Below are 23,241 nucleotides of genomic sequence, written 5' to 3' on the forward strand. Positions count from 1 at the left end.
CAAAGTGACGGGTCATGATATTCTGCTATGTTACAATCTCTATTAGCTAATCCACAAAAACAAATTAAGTGCTTCTCCCTAGCTTTAATTTGTAACACTAATCTTTTAAAAGTATTTGTAGGAGATGGTAGATTCTTGTGCTGATAAAATGCTATGAAATGATAACACAAAAAGAAGAATATAGTAGAGAGAATAGAAAAGAGAGAAGACTTCTTATTCCTCTTGAGGGATGGGAGATTGACCAGTGAATTAAAATGAAGGAAAACCCCTTTATTTATGGGGAAATACTAACTTGATGCTAAAATTCGGGTTCCTAACTTTTCTCCGAGGAAATATAAAAATAGACTTTCACTATAATAAATTTATATTTATAACACAAATAATATTTTTAATTATGTATATGTGGAAATTTTCTTGATGGAAATAGATTATTGATTATGAGTCCCTATGGTAACTATACTTTATGGAGAAGTCCCTAATAGTTAAAAAAATTCCTAGGAGTCCCTAGCCTATCTATAAATATGCTTGCAAATCCATCATTCCAACATCTTTAGAAGACTATTAGGGTTTTTACTAGTTAGAGTTACAAGTGGGTTCTAGATCAAAGGTGATTCTTACGACACTTGAACAACTATGACTAACGGTACATTTCTATTTATTTTTTCACTATGTTTAGGCTCTGATCGTGTGTTAAGTTTATGCTTCAAAAGTTATATGATTCATATGAATTCAATACGATTACACTTGTCACTAGTATTAAGTATTCACACACCTTTAATTAGAGATTTTGATTCAAACTCTACCATAATATTAACTTTTTCAGTCAAGTAGTTTTCCATTTTTCATTGGAACTCTACTGAAAATTTTTAAAAGAAAAAACCAAATTTGCTTATCTCACTTATAACTTGATTTAATCCATTATCTTATTCATCCATATATATATATATATATATATATATATATATATATATATATAATCAGAAATGTATATATGAACGTTTTTCAATATCACAATTATACATTGAACTTAAAAAAGGAGATGAATCGAATCTATCATTAAATTAATTTCAAAGCCTATCAATCAAATTTATTGCATGTTTTTTTTTCATCTGCTTGAATGATTGTCGCTGATGAACATAAAGAAATAAGATACTTTAATTGAGTCATGATATCTTGTGTGAATATTTTTTGGATAAACTACGTTATTAGACATACATCACTACCATATATACTAATATTATATTTACTTTCAAACAATTATATATATTACCACTTTTAATATTTTATACCATATATTAATATATTATTTGAAGATACAATTAGATTATTAGATATCCACATACTTTAAAACTAGAATTAATTAATTATCTGCTTAATTAACTCTTTCAATCCAAATCAACCACTATCTCTTAATTCTCCTCTCCCATATTTATCACTCAATTATGTCTGCTCCTTTATGATTCAGGAATTTCATCGTACAATTTCATTCCAACAATAGCTAATCTACTCTCTTCTTCTCAAGATATCATCGCCATGGCCGACAAATTCTCCTGAACCCAAATATTATTTTGTATTGTTCATTTATAACTAGATCAAATCAAAGTAACTGCTACAGAGAAAACTTTAATTCAGAGTGGGTCTTGATTGTTTGTCTCCGGAAGAAATGGATCTTAGTTTTGATTATGTTATGCCACAATGCAAAAGGATCAAAGGGAGTATTGTAGAGAGTTTTTGTTTGCTGGCGTTCTTCTAAGGCTTTCTTTGGTTACAGTGACATGGATTTGATAGTACCAATATTACTTTGATATAGCCCTTGAAACATGTGTATACAATAAGTAGTAATCTTAATTAAGATCTGAGTTGTATTTTTAGTAATGGGGTGTCTGACCATGTATATGTATCCATCATTAAATTTCGGATACATGATTTTTAACAACACGATGATATTAATGATACGACAGATACTCTACAGTCGTGATTTGTTCCTAAATTCATGCGATTCAACTACATTTCATATTTAGATACACATAATTAAATGTATATGCTTATTATGTATTCGAGATACATGTTTTTGGATATAACGTATGAAATTTTAATACACATAATTAGATGTATATGCTTGTTCTTTTTGTATATTCCATATTTAGATACACATAATTAGATGTATATGCTTACTATGTATTCGAGATACATGTTTTTGGATATAACATATGCAATTGATACTTGATACATCAAATTAGTACTAGATACATGAAATTAATATTATATATATATATATATATATATATATATATATATATATATATAAATAGATACATAAAATTAATATTAGATACCTATAACAAATACATGAAATTAATGCCAGATACTTCTATGATACATATGAATGTACTTGCAGGACACTCATGTATCTAAGTGTTTAGTTTGTTGGATACATCATATATTGATATAGATACATCAAATTAATGAATTTATTATTTTAAGAGTAATAATTTGAAATTAATCAAATTGCATTACCAAGATATACATGTTTTTATCTTATATTAATAATATTAATGAATTTACTATTTCAAAAAATAATAAAATGAAATTAATTATCTATGTATTTTGAAAATCCTCAATTACTCCTCTAATTAAGGAAATCAGTTCCAACTAATTAATTTAAATAAATAAATTTTGTATCTCAATTTTAAAATTCGACAGATACTGCATGTATCTCATGGATTTAGACTCATGTATCCTAAGCATAAAATATGGTTCAAGAAGTAATATTTGAAACTATTGAGAATCTTAATAATTAAGACCTAAACTAGTGGGATTTATGTGGTTTGCCCATATTTTTTTAGAGAAAAAAGAAAAACCAAATTCACTAGGCATAAAATACATTCAACCCCCCCTCCCCCCACCACTCTATCTCTCTCTCTCTCTCATGCTCTCGACACACGTTAGTCTGACTTGCGCCACCATGAATCTCCAAGGGAAAGGAACGAGGAAGAGGTAGAGGACCTGGTAAACTTCCGTTGAAGATGCTATCAGCTTTTTGGAGGTTAAATTGGAAGCAAAAATCACCGGTGACAAGGTACAAAACTTCCTCTTTGAATTTTAAATCACTTATCGGCAATAATACAAACCCTAATTTGAGTGGAAAATTAGGAGAAGACGAGATGAATACAACTAGAGCAGGGGAGTGGTTAAATCTATGCAACAACAATTGAATGAGGACTTAAGGTGTGTTTGGTATGAAGGAAAATGTTTTCCATGGAAAATATTTTCCTAGAAAATGTTTTCCTGGAAAACAAGTTGATTTTTGACTTATTTTCTCATGTTTGGTTGGTGAGTAGAATATATTTTTCGGAAAAGATTTTGTGTTTGATTTATGAATGATTTTTTTTTTGAGAAATATCTTTTATTTTTACTAGGGTAGAAAATAATTTTTGAAATTGAAAATATTTTTTAAAAACAAACTTAAAGTTTTTTGGGGGTGGGGTGAGGGGTGGTAGGAGGTGGGTTGATGGTAGGGGTGAAAAATTGAAATTTTGAAGTTGAAAATATTTTTTAAAAAAAAACTTAATTTTTTTTTGGGGGGATGGGGGCTGGTAGGGGTGGGTGGGGGGTTCGAGGATTGGGGTGAAAAAATAAAATTTTGAAATTGAAAATATTTTTTAAAAACAAACTTAAATTTTTTTTTTGGGGTGGTGGGGGGGGGTGCTGGTAGGGAGTGGGTGGGGTGGTGGGGGGTGCTGGTAGGGGGTGGGTGGTGTGGGAGGCTGGGTAGGGGTGAAAAAATGAAATTTTGAAATTGAAAATATTTTTGAAAAACAAACTGAAAATTATTTTTGGGGTGGTGGTGGTGGGGGCGGGGGGCTGGTAGGGGGTGGGTGGGGGGTCGAGGGTAGGGGTGAAAAAATGAAATTTTGAAATTGAAAATATTTTTTAAAAGAAAACTTATTTTTTTTGGGTGGGGGGGCTGGTAGGGGGTGGGTGGGTGGGGGGTCGAAGGTAGGGGTGAAAAAATGAAATTTTGAAATTGAAAATATTTTTTAAAAGCAAACTTAATTTTTTTTTGGGGGGGCGGCTGGTAGGGGGTGGGTGGGTGGGGGATCGAGGGTAGGGGTGAAAAAATGAAATTTTGAAATTGAAAATATTTTTAAAAATAAACTTAGATTTTTTTTTTTGGGTTTGGGGGTGGGGGTGGGGCTGGTAGGGGGGCTAGGTAGGAGGTGGGTGGCGGGGTCAAGGGTAGGGGTGAAAAAATGAAATTTTGAAGTTGAAAACATTTTTTAAAAACAAACTTAATTTTTTGGGGGGGGGGGGGGTGGTAGGGGTGGGGGGCTGGGTAGGAGGTGCGTGAGGGGGGTCAAGGTAGGATGAAAAAAATGAAATTTTGAAATTGAAAATATTTTTTAAAAACAAACTTAAATTATTTTTTTGGTGTAGGGGTGGCGAGTAAGGGGTGGGTGGGTTGGGGGGGGGTGAGGATCGAGTGTAGGGGTGAAAAAAATAAAAATTTGAAGTTGAAAATATTGGGGGGACAGGCCGGGGAGGGGGCGTGGGTGATCGAGGATCGGGATGAAAAATAAAAAAATTGAAGTTGAAAATATTTTTTAAAAACAATAAAAAAATTGATAGGGGGGGGGGGGAAGAGGGTAGTGGGTGGGGGTAAAAAATAAAAATTTGAAATTAGAAATATCTTTTAAAAATAATTTTTAATATTTTTTTGGGAGGGGGTGGGGGTGGGGGTAGGCGTAGGGGTGAGGGTGGGTAAAAAAATTGAATTTAAAAACAAGCTTTACTTTTTTGTTTTTGGGGGGGTAGGGGGTTTGGTTTGGGGGCTGGTTTGAGGGTAGGGACAAAATAAATTGATTTTTTCAACAAAAAAATAATTGTAGTTTAAAGTTGGAAGAGAGTTTTGGAAACTGTTTTCCTTAAATTTTGAAGGGAAGTCATTTTCCTTAAATTTGAGGAAAATGAGTTGATTTGGAAAACATTTTCCAAAACATTTAACCCAACCAAACATGAGAAAATTGGAACACACCCTTAAATACGAGTGACGAAGAGCACAGTGGGCAAACACCAGGGGACGCAAACATCACGAATGAGCAAATCTATTTACTAAAAATCGACTGGCAACACATGGTAGGGCTCTTAACTATACCTCTCCCCCTCCGATTATTAATGATGAAACAATATTTCATTTGGAGAAATCAGAAGTAGAACAAGAAAATGCAAAGCGGAGATGCGCACTAGTGGGTTATGTTATGATAACAGATTTATACCTACTATAATTCCTAGAGATGCAGCTGAGAATTGCAAACCTGCCCAATGGGATTCTAGTAGAAGGGACTACATCAGGTAGTCATAAACCAATTTCTTCATCCTCAAAAGGGAGATCTCTTAAGGAACAACATGGAGATAAAGGGAAAGGAACAGGGCTAGACTATTATAACATGGAGGAATCCCAATGCTTAGATATACTCATATATGGAATTATTTAATGCTTTGTAGCTGGGAGAGAATAATTCAACTACAACCTCACCCATCAAGAAAGGTGGACTACTATATCCCAATGACTTGGGTATTTTTGGAATGTGAGGAGCAAATAAGTGGTATAAGAGGAAAGGAGTTAAGAAACTATATCAAAACTAATCATATAAACTTGTAGGACTATTGGAGACTAAAGTCAAGACACATTAATGGATGATCAACATGGACTAGTGTTGTGTGACTTGTTTACGTGTTGATTTACTATTATCTTCTCCCTTATGTGTTTACTTTACTCACGCCATTCTATATGAATTGGTGGCGCCGATGCTGGAATGAGACTTTTTTTGTGTGCAGGTGGAAGCTTTCTTAGTTACTTCTTAAGTCTCTTTAATTGCTTATACTCAGTCGGTCTAACCTAATGAGTATTTTGATTTTTACTCAGCCCCTACTTTTGTTATCCCTTTGATGCAGATCTTAGTCAGGGTGAGCCTCGTAGTGGCTGATTTAGATTCCCGCAGAGTTCCTTTTTTCGGAGTTGTGGTGAGGCCCTGCTTTCCGGATCACCATTAGTCTCCATCTTTGTTCGATGTCTTGAACTTACTTTTCAAAGACTTGAGATGTATTTTAGATTCGAGATTGTTTTAGATGCTCTTTATACTTACGTTACCAGGTTTTGGGACATTCTTTGTTACTTCTATCGTTTGTGACCTGACTTCCCTTAGTGAGTCTCGTATGTGCAATTCTTTAGGCTTACACACCATTCTTTGGATTCTCAGGGTATGTGTCATCATGACCTCAACTTTTGGGTCATGACAATAAAGCACTATAATTTATCGATCTAGCACTCGGATCAAGTATAATTAATACTAGTAGATACAATCTTGATGAAGTTACCATGAAATTTGTAGATAAATTAACTGGATTAAATTACGTCACATCATTTAATTGTATGCATTACCATCATTAGGAGATACACTTTTTGCTAATGCTATTTCGAAGGGCAATTTCGGCGTAAATGGTGTTAGTTTCAATTGCTAGTACATTTCACTTTTCCTTCATTGTAATTTTATAATATTAGCCAGGTTATTATATTGAGGGTAAAAATTGGATAAATCTGGACCTTTTCAAGTTTTTATTAGGAATAACGAATAAGTACCCCTAAACTATAATCGAAGTCCCAACAACAGACCTTAGCTTAACCAGGTCCTATTATCCCAAAAATTATTTTTTCTGTATTTTGGTGCACCTTTTGTGCTGACCTGACACCTTCAACTAGGTAAGTTCGTTGCGTTTGCACAACATGCATCCGCCAAGTGTGCAGAGGCGTATACATGATTTATAGATAATGGGTGCATTATTATAAAAAGGTGGATCTAAGACATAAATTTGATCGGTTAGATTCTTTTTACTGAAAACCATTAAAATTTTAAAATCATAGGTCCAAAATTAAATTTTATTTATCCAAACCAGTTACAAAATCTTAGAAAGAAAACTAAAACAAGATAGATAAAAGATTCAAATTTCTAACCTCACCTAGAGAGGTGCACCCAATCATCATCGTACTACATTATATGATACTTCGAGTCTAGGTTTACGCATCTATATTTAAATATTTTTAAAAAATATAACACTACTATATATGATTTTGGGAGGGGACCATGGGTTCACGTGAACCCGGTGACCCCCTCCTGTATACGCCCCTGCAAGTGTGTATATATTTAATTTTTATTTTTTTATTTTAAAAAATAAAATATTTTTAATCTTTTTTAAATCTTTTTAAATATTCTTATTTTATTTATCTTTTATTTCAATTAATTGAATACATACATTATTTTTCAAAAAAAAAATTGCCTGTTATTTAAACAGTTTTTTCTTCCTTTTTTTAACCTTCATTCATTGTTTTTTCTCTTTCTTTTTCTATTGATTTTTTCATTTTCTTTGTCTTTCCTTTTAATTTGATTTTAAAACATAAAAAAAACATTAAAAATTAAAGAACACTTTTGAATTTATTTATTTTAAAAAAAAACATCAAATTTTTAAAAAATAATTAAAAGTGAAAAAAACAAGAAATTAATGAAAGATATTTTAAATAGACCAATTAAAAAGGGACATGTGTCAAACTTTTTTTTCTGTCTTCACTTCTCTTTCTGAGAGTGTACACACTCTCTATGCCACGTGTGTTTATTCCATTTAAAATAGTTTGGGGAGGGTGGGGGGGATAGAATCCTAGTTAAGTTTAGACGTGTCGTTGAAATTTCCGTCATAGTTTAGGGGTACTTATGCATTATTCTTTTTATCATTTTAATTTTTTGATGGCTTTTGTTAGTGAAAAAAGGACTAAATCTATTATATATGTGGATCCATCACATGTTCCATACCAAAGTGATAGCTTTGCAGAAGCATTTGCCAAACATGAATCGAAGTATAAGGATGATGTTGAGGGGATGCAAAAGGTGCAAGGTTGGAGGGATGCACTAAACGAATAAGATATCCGTGGAGTTAATATCTCAGATGGTCACTCAACTAGCAATTGTTTTCACAGAAAGTCACTTAACTTTCTTTCATAACCTCAAAGTCACTCAACTATAGATTTTTCTCACAGACACTCAACTAAGGATTTTTCTCATAGAAAGTCACTCAACTTTCTTTTATAACCTCAAAGTCACTCAACTATGAATAATTTATCTACAAAGTCACTCAACTATTGATATTTCATTTAAAAAGTTACTCAACCAACTTAAAAGATTTTTTCATTAAATTTTGTTGAAATACAATTTTTGTTTTAAACTAATTTTTTTAAAAGTAATAATAAGATGCTCATTTAATTATATCTTATTAAATTTTGTTGAAACACAATTTTTGTTATAAACTAATTTTCAAAAATAATAAGATACTCATTTTAATTATTTTAATTTGTTAAAATACTATTTTGTAAATATTCTTTGTGGATTGACAAAGCAAAGAACGAGAATGGTGTTTCTACATAATTTAATAAAATAATTAAATGAGCATCTTATTATTTAAAAAAAAATTAGTTTAAAATAATATTTGTGTTTCAACAAAATTTAATTAAAAATTTATTCAAATTGGTCAAGTGACTTTCTAAGTGAAATATCAATAATTGAGTGACTTTGTAGGTAAAATAATTGATGTTAAGTGACTTTGAGGTTATAAAAGAAAGTTGAGTGACTTTCTATGAGAAAAATCTTTAGTTGAGTGACTTTCTATGATAAAAATTCATAGTTGAGTGACTTTGAGGTTATAAAACGAAGTTGAGTGACTTTCTATGAATTAACAAGATTGATTAAATAAATTTTGTCCAAAATATATTATTAATCAATCACATCATTTGTCAAATCCAAATCCAAATCCAAAGCCAAAGCCGAGCGAGCGAGCGATGATGACACGAGGGGGCACCTTCTTCTTAACCCTTTAAAAACTAAAGGAAGTGTGTCCTAATATAAGGACACAATTTTTCTTTCTTCTACCAATATGGTAAAAATGACTTTTCATTTGCACTTTGCAATGACTTTTCATTTTTCCCTCCAAAATTGGTTCTTCCACTTTCCATTTTCTCTTTTTATTTCCCATTCACACCTTGCTAAACCCAACAATCCCCCACATGAATGGGGAATAACTATAGTTAAAACATATGCATGAAAAACTTGTGTGTCTTGTAAGTAAGAGTTAATCGCATCTGGATAAGTAGGTTTCCCTTTAAACTTTCCGTAGTGAACATATATCAGATATAATCGTTCAATCGGTAGATTTGATATCTTTGAACTGTCGAGCTTTGGTGTATACCTAGACAACATAAGTCACACAATCAACCCTTGAACTGTTTTTGGTTCTCATTGTTTTGTTCGTTTCAGCCATGAACACATATCGATTAATAAGTGCTTAGAGAACTGACATTATCGGATTCTCCTTAAAGCGGCTTACACTTCACACTTACATATGTGATTTCTAAATGTGTTATCCCGTAGATACACTATTTGATATACCCTGTATCAAACTTAGAAACCACTAAAAAAGTCCTTATGCCTTTATCCTGGTTACTGAACATTATCTCATCATGAGAATAGACATAAAATAATTTTTGACAATATTGAACCGTCATCTATGACTTTGTTTTATCTCTTTGAACCTAGATCTTGGGATCTCTAGACTTCTAGGTAGAGTTACCGTCACAATGACTTGTTCTTGGCCATAGTCCCATTCCCGTCGATGATCTCTCAACTCCCTCTCTAGTTAGGCCTTTTGTAAGTGGATCCGACATATTATCCTTTGACTTTACATAGTCCATTGTGATAATTCCATTAGAGAGTAGTTGTCTAACAGAGTTATGTCTTCGTCTTATGTGACGAGACTTCCCGTTATACATAACGCTTCCAGCCCTTCTTATTGCAGCTTGGCTATCGCAGTGTATGCATATATGGGCCATTGGTTTGGGCCAAAACGGAATATCTTCTAAGAAATTTCGGAGCCATTCAACTTCTTCACCTGCCTTGTCTAAGGCGATGAATTCAGACTCCATTGTAGAGCGAGCTATACATGTTTGTTTGGATGATTTCCAAGATATTGCTCCTCTACAAATAGTGAAAACATATCCACTCATGGATTTCGTTTCAGTTGACCCAGTAATCCAATTTGCATCACTATATCCTTCAAGAACTGTTGAATATTTGTTGTAATGCAAAGCATAGTTTTGAGTGTCTTCTAAGTACCCCAAAACTCTCTTCATTGCCAACCAATGATTTTGATTGGGATTACTTGTGTATCGACTCAGTTTACTTATAGCGCAAGCTATGTCTGGTCGTGTACAATTCATGACATACATCAAACTTTCCAATACTCTGGCATAATCCAATTGAGCCTGACTTTCACCTTTATTCTTCGCAAGATTAAGGTTCACATCAATTGGGGTCTTTGCCTTTTTGAAATTCAAATATTTGAACTTTTCAAGTATCTTTTGAATATAATGAGATTGAGACAATGCTAGACTGTTAGGAGTTTTGTGAATCTTAATTCCCAATATCAAATCGGCTACTCCTAGATCTTTCATATCAAACTTACTAGTGAGCATACGCTTAGTAGCTTTTATATTGACAATGTCCTTTCTCATTATCAGCATGTCATCCACATATAGGCATACAATGACTTCCTGATCTGTAGTGTCTTTAATGTAAACACATTTATCGCACTCATTGATCTTAAATCCATTTGACATTATGGTTTGATCAAACTTTGCATGTCATTGTTTCGGTGCTTGTTTTAGTCCATAAAGTGACTTAACAAGTTTGCATACTTTCTTTTCTTTACCGGGAACTATGAAGTCCTTAGGTTGTTCCATGTAAATCTCTTCCTCCAGCTCTCCGTTTAAGAAGACAATTTTCACATCCTTTTGATGGATTTCAAGACCGTATACTGTAGCTAGGGCAATTAACATCCAAATTAATGTAATCCTAGTCACTGGCGAGTATGTATCAAAATAATCAAGACCTTCTTTCTGTCTAAAGCTTTTGACAACAAGTCTTGCTTTATATTTGTCAATAGTTCCATCATCTTTAATCTTCTTTTTGAAGATCCATTTTGAACCCAAGGGTTTGTTCCATGGAGTAAGATCAACCAACTCCCAAGTATGATTGCTTAAGATTGATTCAATCTCACTATTGACAGCCTCCTTCCAAGAGGTTGAGTCGCTAGACAACATCGCTTCCTTGAATGTTTGAGGCTCACTTTCAAGAAGGAATGTTACAAAATCAGATCTAAATGAAGTAGTTGTCATTTGACGTTTACTGCGCCTTGGACTAACTCTTCATTGGTTTCATTTTCTTTTGGTTCTTCTCGAGGTTGTTTAGACCCCCCACTAGATGACTCATGTCTAGTTTTATACATATAGATATGTTCAAAAAATTCAGCATTATCTGATTCCATTACCGTATTATCATGAATATCTGGATGTTCGGACTTATGAACCAAAAATCGACATGCCTTACTATTTGTGGCATATCCAATGAATACACAATCCACAGTCTTAGGCCCTATTTTCACCCTCTTAGGTATAGGAACCTGGACTTTGGCTAGACACCCTCACATTTTGAAATATTTCAAGTTGGGTTTTCTACCTTTCCATTTCTCATATAGAATAACATATGGCTTCGTGTGAGACACTCTATTGAGTATTCGATTTGCTGTAAGGATAGCTTTCTCCCACAAGTTTTGTGGTAAACCTGAACTTATAAGTAAGGCATTCATCATTTCCTTTAAAGTTCGGTTTTTCCTTTCAGCAACTCTATTAGATAGATTGAGGAGAGTAAGGTATAGTAGTTTGATGGATGATTCCATTTTCCAAACATATTTCTGCAAATGGAGATTCATATTCTCCACCTCTATCACTTCTAATCATTTTGATCTTTTTATCCAACTGATTTTCAACTTCAGTTTTATATTGGCTAATGCATCTATTGCTTCATCCTTACTATTTAGCAAATAGACATAACAATATCTAGTGCAATCGTCAATAAAAGTTATGAAATACTTTTTCCCACCACGTGTTGGTGTTGACTTCATGTCACAAATGTCCGTGTGATTCAGTTCTAAGGGATATGAATTTCTTTCAACAGACTTATAAGGATTCTTAGCATACTTAGATTCAACGCAAACTTGACATTTTGATTTATTGCACTCAAATTTAGGAAAAACATTTAAGTTAATCAGTTTTCGCAAGATTTTGTTATTAACGTGTCCCAAACATTCATGCCATAAACATTTAGACTCAAGCAAGTAAGAAGAAGCAAAATCTTTATTCATATCAACTACAATTACATTGAGTTTTAAAAAGCCCTCAGTAAGGTAACCTTTTCCTACATACATTTCATTCTTACTCACTACAACTTTATCATAAACAAATACACATTTGAATCTGTTCTTAGTCAGAACTGGTATAGAAACTAAGTTCTTTCGCAATTTCGGAACATACGAGACCCTGTTCAAAATCACCACCTTGCCCGATGTCATCTTTAAGAGGACTTTGCCAGTTTCTTCCACCTTTGCAACAACGGAGTTTGCCATAAACAACTTCTCGTCTGTAGGTGCTAGAGTATATGATGAAAACAATTCTTTGTTGGCACAAACATGACATGAGGCACCAAAATCTATCCACCACTCTCTTGGATTTCCAACCAAGTTGCATTCTAAAAGCATTGCACAAAGATCGTCCATCTCTCCTTTGGATTCAGCCAAATTTGCTTGATCCTTCTTCTTGTCCTTCTTGGGACCCCGACATTCAGTAGCCTTATGACCACGTTTGCCACAATTGAAGCAGCTTCTATTGAATTTCTTCTTAGGAGGATTGCTCTTTGAACCATATGCTTTCTTTCTTTTCTTTGATTTTGTGGGATCTTCTTCAATAATATTTACTCCAGATGTTGCTGAATTACCACGTGACCTCTTTTCTGCGGCCTTGTTATCCTCTTCGATTCTCAGCCTTATCATGAGATCTTCAACAGTCATCTCCTTGCGTTTATGTTTCAAGTAGTTTTTGAAGTCCTTCCATAATGGAGGTAACTTCTCAATAATGGCACCCACTTGAAAAGCATCATTCACAATCAATCCTACATTAAAGATTATGTGAGTATTAAGAATAGACTTAATATTTCAAACATAGGCATTAAATAAATTTATACCTTCAGCAAGGAGATCATGGATTATGACCTGCAATTCTTGAACTTGGGTAACGAAGGTCTTACTGTCTATCACCTTATAGTCCAGAAACTTTGCCACAATGAACTTCTTCATTCCGGCATCCTCTGTTTTGTACTTCTTTTCTAAAGCATTCCAGAGTTCTTTTGAGGTTTTGACATTACTGTACACATTGTACAGATCATCATGCAGGCCACTCAGAATATATTTTTTACACAAAAAATCAGAATGTGTCCATGCTTCTGTTACCAAGAATAGTTCTTCAGGCAGAGTTTCATCCGACATAATAGGAACGTTCTCATTATTGAACCTCTGTAGACTCAACGTCATCAGATAGAAGAACATCTTTTGCTGCCATCTCTTGAAGTCGACTCCAGAAAACTTTGCAGGTTTCTCAGTCGGTGCTAGGGCAGCAGTTGAACGATTGTGTGCAACCGATGTTATTGTAGCACTCACTGATGTTGTTGTAGCACTCACTGTTCCAACATTTACTTGACTTGAATTAGTCATTTTTCTGTCACAAATGACAGACAATTTTAGTATGTGAAATACTAACAGTAAAGAATAAATTCTTACACAGACTGTTTCTGATTTAACGATAAAGTTTTTATGTGCTTTTAATCGTTAATCGAATGAATTTTAGAAATTCAAATGGAGTAGAATACCATAAAGGTTTTAATCTCCAGAAACCTCAAATATAGAAATTGTTAAATTTCTTAAGATTGTTATCTCCTGTATTCAGGTTAGTTAAAAATACAAAAATAGAAAAAAGATGAAACAGACAGAATGTTCTTAATCCGAGTCCACAGAAACCACTGTGTTTCCTTAAGAAATTTAATTCCCTCACTGTACCCGAGGTTGCAGATTAATTCCTCCCAAGATAAAATGGATTAACCTGTTAGAGAAGTAGCGGTACCTCAAACTTCAATAACTTCAGCAAATGCAAGAACAACAACAAGAGCACAGACAGACTCAGTCGATCGACAATTTTGTTTATGTAAGAAAATGTATGCAGAGAGGAAATTTTTTTCAGTGTTTGAAAAATGAAAACGACCTCTTATTTATAGCCATTAGCAACAAGAAACGCGTCTGTTTAGACAAATCTGTTCAGACCCATTTTTTTCTAGAACGTTGTGTCTTTTGGGAAAAGTTACGACTTTTCGGAAGGAACAAATCCTTTCAAATGAATTTTACCGTTACGCGCAAATTTTAAATAATTCGTTGCGAAATTAATTCCGTTATTTAACTAACATTTTGAATTAATTTATAAGAGAAAAGAATTGAATTAACAAGATTGATTAAATAAATTTTGTCCAAAAAATATTATCAATCAATCACATCATTTGCCAAAGCCAAAGCCAAAGCCAAAGCTGAAGTCGAGCGAGTGACGATGAAGCGAGGGGAACCTTCTTCTTAAACCTTTAAGAACTAAGGGAAATATTTCCTAATATAAGAACAACAATTTCCTTTCTTCTACCAATATGGTAAAAGTGACTTTTCATTTGCACTTTGCAATGACTTTTCATTTTTCCCTCCAAAATTGGTTCCCTCACTTTCATTGGTTCTTCCACTTTGCATTTTCTCTTTTTATTTTCCATTCACACCTTGCTAAACCTAACATTTGTTTCCTTGCGGATATCAAAGAAAACAAATGTGAAATGCATTCCTTGCAAACTATCTTTTTCTCAGAATTGTTAATGGAAAAAAGTTAATTGCGTGAATAATAAGGAGGACGGGAGGAGCGCTCGTAGACTTTGTTTTAAGAAGGTTTTAGTTGTCCCTGATGACATAGATCACATAGACAAACATCTGATAGGGAAGAATGTAGTGTATGAAGTCCCTACACTACTTGAAATGATGCTACATTCAGTTGTTTGAACAATACGTACGCTTTCAAAGAAGAAGTTTCAAATGAGTGTTTTAAGAAGTTAACGTTGGAGGTAGTAAGTCATGCTAAAGGCATTCCTTTAGCTTTGAAAGTGTTTGGTTCTTTCTTTTATAAAAGGGATATAGTTGAGTGGAGAAGTTCTATAAAAACAATCCTAATTCAGATATTTTTGAAATGCTCAAAATAAGGTATGATTTACTCGATCGAGAACATACAAGAAGCTGTGAAAATAATGCAAAGGCTTAGGAAATTATGCATATATAGATTTGGTTGCTTATTTTCCACATTCAGGAGGGTGAACGAACCTCAACTTCACCTCGTACTCTAGCTATCTGACATCAAGTGTTTCATATTTTACCCAACACCCTACCATAGCATATTTAAAAATTAGAACAAAGATTTCTCCATAAGTAAAAACTGAACTAGTAGGAAGTTTAATTTGTAGACATGGATCATCGTCTACTTTTGGGATTAACAAACTTTGCCTAATCCACAATGATCACGACATCTTATGTCTTCACATTCCCCTTCAAAGGACTCTTTTGTTCCCTTAAAACTGGAGTTGCTCTTAACTCACTCCTCTGAACTACTTAATCCACGTGCTGGATTGACAATTTTCAGTACTTAACTCTTGCTTCGACCATGTAACATTTGATAGTAGATATCAACGAAGACTATGCTTGTTCAGTAGAACTTGATGATGGGGAGAAATTATTTGAGCTCGAGCATTGGAGCTATATTGGATTCCAAGGCTTCCTTCATCCACCTATTTTGGCAAAGTTACATTGCCATTCCTCTGCAATTTGTTTTCCGGGTCATCTCTTTGTCAGAAAATGGAAAATGTGATTATAATCCGAAATGAATTTAAAAAGAATGAATTATTGCATGAGATGTGTAACCGGGACTTGACTCAACCCCGAAACCTAGTTCAAAAATTGAGGATTGTTCAACTCCAAATAAACAGACCACCAGTCCATTCTCCAAACAATGTAATCCAAAACCAGAGTTCCTTTCTTATTTTTCACATTTTCCTTAAAATTAAAGCATAAAAGGAACTGAAGGAGATCACGAGGGAGAACGAACCTCAACTTCACCAGCCTCGTTCCCCAGCTTCCTTCACTGTCTCACACTGTGTTGCATCTTAAATTGCTCCATTTTTTTCCCAACCACCCTGTCAATTCATAACACGAAAGATATTTGTATTTAAACCAGAGATTTCCCCAAATATAACAATCAGAGAGAACTAGTAGTAAGTTTTAAAGCCATGAATCAGTGGACATCTTTGGGAATAACACTTTGCCTTTTCTCTATGGACTTATTGAAGAACTTGCACGGTGAAATAACGGTAAGGTATACATCTGCAGAAAGACATGATCAGGTATAGTTACAAAAAAATGAAATACAACCTTAAAACCAAAAATACATCGTTCCACATGAGTCAAACTCTGAAACTTAGTACTAAAAAAACAAGATACACTACAAAAAAAAAGGTTAAAATTACGGCGGTTTAAATGCGGAAGTTTTAGAAAACCGCCATAATATATCATACATTACGACATTTTTTCAATCGTCGTATTATACATGCTAAAAGCAGCGGTTTTGTGTGGATTACGGCGTTTCAATCCATCGTAGATATATTTTAACCTTTTTAATTAGGACATTTTATAACGTAGAAGGCATCTCAAATGGCAAATCCATCACCGCTCTCTCAATCCCTCTTCATTCTCAGAGGAATCCTCTCCACGCCGTCACCGCCTAAATGGGAGAGAGATACACCGCCAGCAACGGGAGGGAGATACACCACCAACGATCGGAGGGGAGATAACTTGATCCTTTCTATTAGTGTCAGATCTGATTTATACTATGGGCTTTCGTCACGCCTCTCTTGATTGACGGTATCAATTTTTTTCACATGATATATGCTTTTTCCTCGTAAACTCTTTGTATCTCTGTGACAGTAAAGCGAAGAAATTAGGAAAAACGCGCAAGATGTGAGGTGATATAATAATATATTCACATATCTGCAATTTGTTTTTTAACAAGCTATTTGTCAGCAAATGGAAGAATGAATTTTTTCATACCCAATTTCTTTCGCGAGTCCCTTTCTCGGAAAACATGTTCCCTAATCCCTTCATAGACAGTGTCCCCAAAGTACCATCTTCCAGTTTGCTCTGCCAAAGTAATCGAGAATCAGAATAAAACTTGTTAGAACCACTTAAAATAAAGCAACATACAGTTCGGAATAATTCATGAGGTATATACAGAATACCTATATTTAATCTAAAATCCCGGGCTTGTGGGAAAGAGCTGCAAGAGTGGCACTTGTACTTGTGACCTTTGTTTCTTAGAAGAGGAGAAACTGGCATCTTCATGATGTTCACTATCGGCATATCTGCTCCTCCTTATCCTACTGCAAAGCTCAGGTTCATTTTTATACAACAAACGAATTCCAAACTTCTTCATTTCTCCAGAGGAAAATAACCTAATGTGCCCATAGTCATTAGGTGTTTTTCCATTTACATTAGATGCATCCCATAAGCCAGAAAGAGGTACCAGGAAAAAATGAATAGTAGGCTCAGTATGACACGTTGAATGGTTGGATAAGGCAAGTTTTTAGGTCATCGACGACATCCTATCATCACATAAGGGAATCAAGTGAGCTGTGATGTCAGTTAATTTGCCAAAGTAACATACATAAAATCCCAAGAAGTTATCTGATACATACCAATTCTCAGGCAAATTGACTGATACACTTGTATCCATTCCCTGATGGTGGAATCAACTTGGGATATTCTTCGCCTGACTCGTAAACACATTTAGTGACAAGGAAACTGAAAGAGAGATATCATGTTGGAGTGACGAGATATTCTGAAACAACGAATTACAGATCGAATCATTGCTCCAATCTGCATATATTGTATCTAATTGTTGTGGAAATTCTGGCAGTTGTGTAAGCCTCTTGCAATCTGATAAGTGCAAGGTTTGAAGAGCACCAAGTTGGGTTATGCTGCGAGGCAAATGTTCAAAATTATTTTCATTGAGATACAATTCTTTCAATGAATGCAAGCATCCAATGTCTTCCGAAAGTCCTCCATCTATTAAATTGCATTCACTGAGACCAGAATTTCCAATGAGCGTAACCCTTCATTCACGTGAGGGAAGACAAAGAACACTCTTTCTTCTACATCAACTCTTTCTTCTAATGTAGGTAGTCCAAACAACAAGATTTTAAGCTTTTTCAAGCGGACGATGGAAGATGGAGGACATGAAATTAGAATCCTTGAGACGTCAAGCTCCTCCAAGTTTACTAAACCACCTATCTCTTCTGGGAAGCTTTCAAGTTAGAGTTGTACACCAGTTGTAACTTCACCAAATCTTTCACTTACAAATGCTGCTTGGAAGAGCTACAAGGTTTTTCATAGAACTCAAATTTAGCTTGGTAATATGAGTTTGGTACTTAATCAAAGATGGTAGTTCGATTATCCCGGAGTATCCCATGTGAATATCTAACTCTGGTTTCATTCTTCCAACGATCTCCAGAAATTTCTCTAAACTAGAGCAATATTGTAGGTCTAGAGATTCAACATTGACACAGGGAAACCTCATAAGGCTTATACATCCATGCAAATGTAACTGAATGAGTTTTGCGCAATACTCCAGGGACTGATGAACCTCTTCAAGACCTATACATTTTATCAGATTCAAATACTCTAAATTTGGCATCCCCGTGAAATCTGGTGTTTGTATAAGGTTATCAGAAAAGTTGAGATCTAGCTTCCGTAGAGACGGCAAATGCTGTTATATATTCATAACTTAGGAAGAATGAGATTGGAAAGCAAAAGCAGTCCCCTTAGACGAAAAATGGGTAATGACATTTAGATTATAAGAATCAGCACAATATTTGTGTGAAATTAGAAATTATTTTATTTTATTTCTTATATATGTTCAGAAACTAAATAAAGGTATAACTTTAAGTAAAAAGTACAATATTTGATATGTGAGTCATGAGTCACGCAATATTAATTATATTTTTTGATGGGGGAGGTCCATCTCGTTAGCTTGCTATTGGGGACTTCAAGCATCGGCTTGGTGTTGCACTACTGCCTTGGCTTGGCACACCCTAAAACCAATTAAACTTGAAAAAATTATCCCAAGATAATTGTCACTTTGTATTCAAGATTGAAGTTGACAATTAATTTTTCTAACTATATCCTTAACATTAAATAATAGTTTTATTTTAATACTACTCAATTCTCAAAAAGACATATAATAAATAGGGGTATCTTAATAAACTATATCTTATTGTTATTAGTTTGCCTTAGTGGAGAGCTAAAGCGACAATTGAAATGGGACGAATGGAGTATCATTAACCCCTGGACAAAAATGCCCTTTGAATCCCTATATATGTATCTATTTCTGGGCGGTTGTGAAGAGATGAGTAAGAAAATAATTAAAAGACACTAATGTCGATAAAATTAAAAGTGTATCAATTGTCACTAGAATAGTTAATATGTTTGACTAAAATGGAAGATTAACTATAGTACATTTATTTCAGTTCATAAATGATGCAACAAACCAAACGAGATATTAAGATGAACAAGTCTTTTGGGTTCAAAAGTTTTTGGCAATGATTCCCAAGGATATCTATCACAATCAAACCATTGGAAGTTGTTGGGCAGGTACTCAATGGATTCATCATGTGTATCAAAATTCCTGATCTGTAATATTTTAAGCCTTTTCATATTTTTCATGGCTTTTTTGCTAAAGCGTAGATTTTGAACTCCATTTAACCAGATTGCTTCCATTGCCTTGGTTCCCTGATAAAAGGATCATTAGTCTACAAAGAAAAATTAATTTCTAATTTCTGTGAAAAAAAAAAGTTACTCGGGATAAATAGCTAGATAATATTAACTTAAACTTTTACTGATTAAGTTATTATGTACAAAATATCGTACAAATTTAAAGTTAATTAGAAGAATGAAAGTTTGATTAAACATTTTAAGCGGCTACTAGACTAATTTATGACTTAATAGCATAAGATAATCAAATTTTGGTATATGAAAACCATAAATTGAATATTATTGCATTGTTTAGTTTACGTACTGTATTGTTGATCATCACTTCTTCGAAATCTTTAGCATCCCATAGTCTGCTATATTCACCCGGATCATCCTTTTGCATTTTTACTATATATTTACCCATATCTTATATTAAGTCATGCATTTGAATTGTACCACCAGAGATGAACACAAGAGATTTGTCAATTAGGACGCTCAATGCGATACTTACTCCAGAATAACAACTCTCAAGAATTTGCATGATGTAATCTTTTGGTTCCCCTCGTAAGAAGGATGCTAGATCTAGAAATACATCTCGTTGTGTGGTCTCCAACCCATCATAGCTAATTTTGAGCTTTTCAACGATTTCTAATTTAGATTTCATTTTGATTTGCTCTATAGCACTTTTCCACGCAGTTATGTCCCTATTATGTAAGAAAGAACCCCACACTTTTAGGGCTAAAGGAAGTCCATTCGCATGACCTACCACCTCCAACGTTAGCTTCTCAAATGACTTATCTGGAACTTCCTTCTTGAAAGCATGTTGATTGAACAATTGAATAGCTTGATGATCAACTAGTAAAGTCACTTCATATACTGCATCATTCTTCCTTATCAAATGTTTGTCTCTTGTTGTTGCAATAATCCTACTGCCCTTGCCGAACCAATCAAGATCCCTTGCTAGGTTATCCAAATGGTCTCCGTGATTTATGTCATCAAGCACAACTAAGACCTTAAAACGAAGTCTATGAGCCATCAGGTGCTTCCCATCCTCCTTATTATTCACGTATTCTTCTTTTTTCCTTAGCAGTTCAAAGAGAAGGATATTTTGCAGTGAGTGCATTTCTTTATTTTCTTTAATATCTGCTAGGAAACAAGCACCATCAAATTGAGGTGAGAGCATATAAAAAATTGCTCTTATTATTGTCGTTTTACCTACTCCTCCCATTCTCCAAATTCCCAGAATCCGAACATCATTGATTTCCATTTTTAGTAGGGATTTTACTTTCTATAAATGGGTATTTATTCCCACAATATCTTGTAAATAAGATAGAGATATCTTGCATAATTTGGAAGAGATTTGGTTGACAATTTGTTGAATATTCTCCGATTCGATCCTACACCAATGAGAAGATTAATTGTGAATAAATGAAAAAAAAGTCCAAACTTAGTAAGTACTGCACATAAATCAAACTCTTGTTATTAAGTAATTGAAGTTATAAGAGCTATAATGCCTTCTAGAAATTATAAAATAAATCATTTTCTAATGTCTAAAATAGAGAAAAAATAATTTTTTTATACTCACCCTTGGCGGATGTCATATCCTTTTAGATCCCCAGCAGCACTTAGTGCAGTCCTCCATCTTTTCACCTTATGTATTCCCTCAACATCATCCCTATACTTCGATTCGTGTTTGGCAGAGGCTTCCGCAAAGCTTTCCTTTTGATTTCGAACTTCTGATGGATCCACATCATAGAAGATCGGTATGACTGTTTGTCCATATTGAGTCTTGCAATCCATAATCTTCACTAGTTCATCCTAGCACCACCTTGATGTAGCATAATTCTTTGAGAAAACAACGAGGGCAACTTGAGACTCTTCAATAGCTTTCAACAGTTCATCTGAGATAGATGCACCGTGCTCTAGCTTTTTATCATCTTGAAAGGTGAATATTCCTCTATTTTTCATACCTTCATACAAGTGACCCGTAAATGTTTTTTGAGTGTCTTCACCTCTAAAACATAGAAAGACATCGTACTTCCATCGAGAACAGTATTGTGAATCATTCGCAATAGAAGAAGAAGATGCCATGGATGTTGATCTTAAAAGAGTAAACACAAACTTTGTACTCATAAGATGAAGAAACAGAAAGAAAATGAAAAAGAATTGTTTCTGTGAATCATTAATGCTCTACTCCACTTGTCATTAGAATTATTGGGGAAAAAAAGAAGAAGATAAAAGTGAATCACATGGCCCTACTTGAATGGAAAAGAAGCATAATCAACAACTATAAAGTCTTCATCCATCAAAATTTGTCTTTGATGTGTTTGGTAAGGAGGAGAATATGTTCCAAAATAATATTTGATTTTCTCATATTTTATCGGTCAAAAATGTTTTACTACTCCCTTTATCTCAATTTATGTGACTTATTTTTTTTAGACTGTTAAAAAAGAATGACATATTTCTATATTAAGTAACAATTTCACTTTAAAATATTTATTTTATTCTTGATGAAATGATTTATAACCATACAAATTTCTATCATTCACTTTAGATCACAAGTTTTAAAAGTCTACTTTTCTTTCTTAAACTTTGTGTCAAGTCAAACTACCTCACATAAAACGGGACGGAGAGAGTAATAAGTTACTTAAATATAAGGAAACTAAAACAAGAGAACACTGAGGAGATCCTTTGTGTATATTCTGCCAGCAGGAAAATGAAACAAGAGAACATTTGTTTGTCAAATGTCCATTTGCGAGGCGACTATGGAGTAGAATATTAGATTGGATGCAAAGATAAGAGAACATTGGAGGAGATTGGGATCACCATTATCAGTGGATACTCAAGAATGCCCGAGGGAAGACTCAAAAAGCCCAAATTTTAAAATTGTTATTTGCTGAAACTGTGCATGCCTTATGGATAGAAAGGAATGTCAGGATTTTTGAACAACAGGTTATGGATGAGAGTAGATTGACTAGAAATATTGCTTATGCTTGTAATATTAGAGCACCATTAGGGGTAAAGGATCTAGTACAATCATGGCTCGTAAAGTCTTAGTTTTCTGTAGAGATTGATGAGGAGTCTGGTAGATAACAGCTGGTTAGGATGGTGCTATAAATTAGACTAAGCTGGCTGTGGTAGCTAGCTTGATTTGTAATTTTGTTTCGGGTGATTAATGAAAAAATTAGTTACCTAAAAAAAGGAAACTATTTTTTTCTAGTGGTAATAGGAAAAAACAAGTTTTATAAATGGTATTTCGCATCAATTCTGATTTTTTTTTTCATCTATCTTTGAATACACGCCCAATGAATTATAAAATCTCCCCACCCCAACTTTAATAAAAGGAAGTAGGAAAGTGAGTGAGAAAGAAAAAGTGAAAGAGATGGT

The 23,241-nt window shown here is 33.9% G+C and overlaps 1 protein-coding gene and 3 pseudogenes across 1 annotated transcript in view; 2 read left to right on the forward strand and 2 right to left on the reverse strand.

Moving 5' to 3' along the window:
• Window positions 1–23,241, forward strand: part of LOC125837709 (acetyl-CoA acetyltransferase, cytosolic 1) — a 392,637-nt gene that overhangs the window by 110,681 nt on the left and 258,715 nt on the right. The gene's annotated exons all lie outside the window — the stretch shown is intronic.
• LOC125837724 (TMV resistance protein N-like) lies at window positions 16,218–19,082 on the reverse strand (annotated as a pseudogene).
• On the forward strand, window positions 19,041–19,200 carry LOC125837744 (U2 spliceosomal RNA; annotated as a pseudogene).
• LOC125837708 (TMV resistance protein N-like) lies at window positions 19,633–21,945 on the reverse strand (annotated as a pseudogene).

The sequence above is a fragment of the Solanum verrucosum genome, unplaced genomic scaffold (assembly GCF_900185275.1).
Source record: "Solanum verrucosum unplaced genomic scaffold, falcon-dt-bn FXZP01000029.1, whole genome shotgun sequence".
Lineage (NCBI taxonomy): Eukaryota > Viridiplantae > Streptophyta > Magnoliopsida > Solanales > Solanaceae > Solanum > Solanum verrucosum.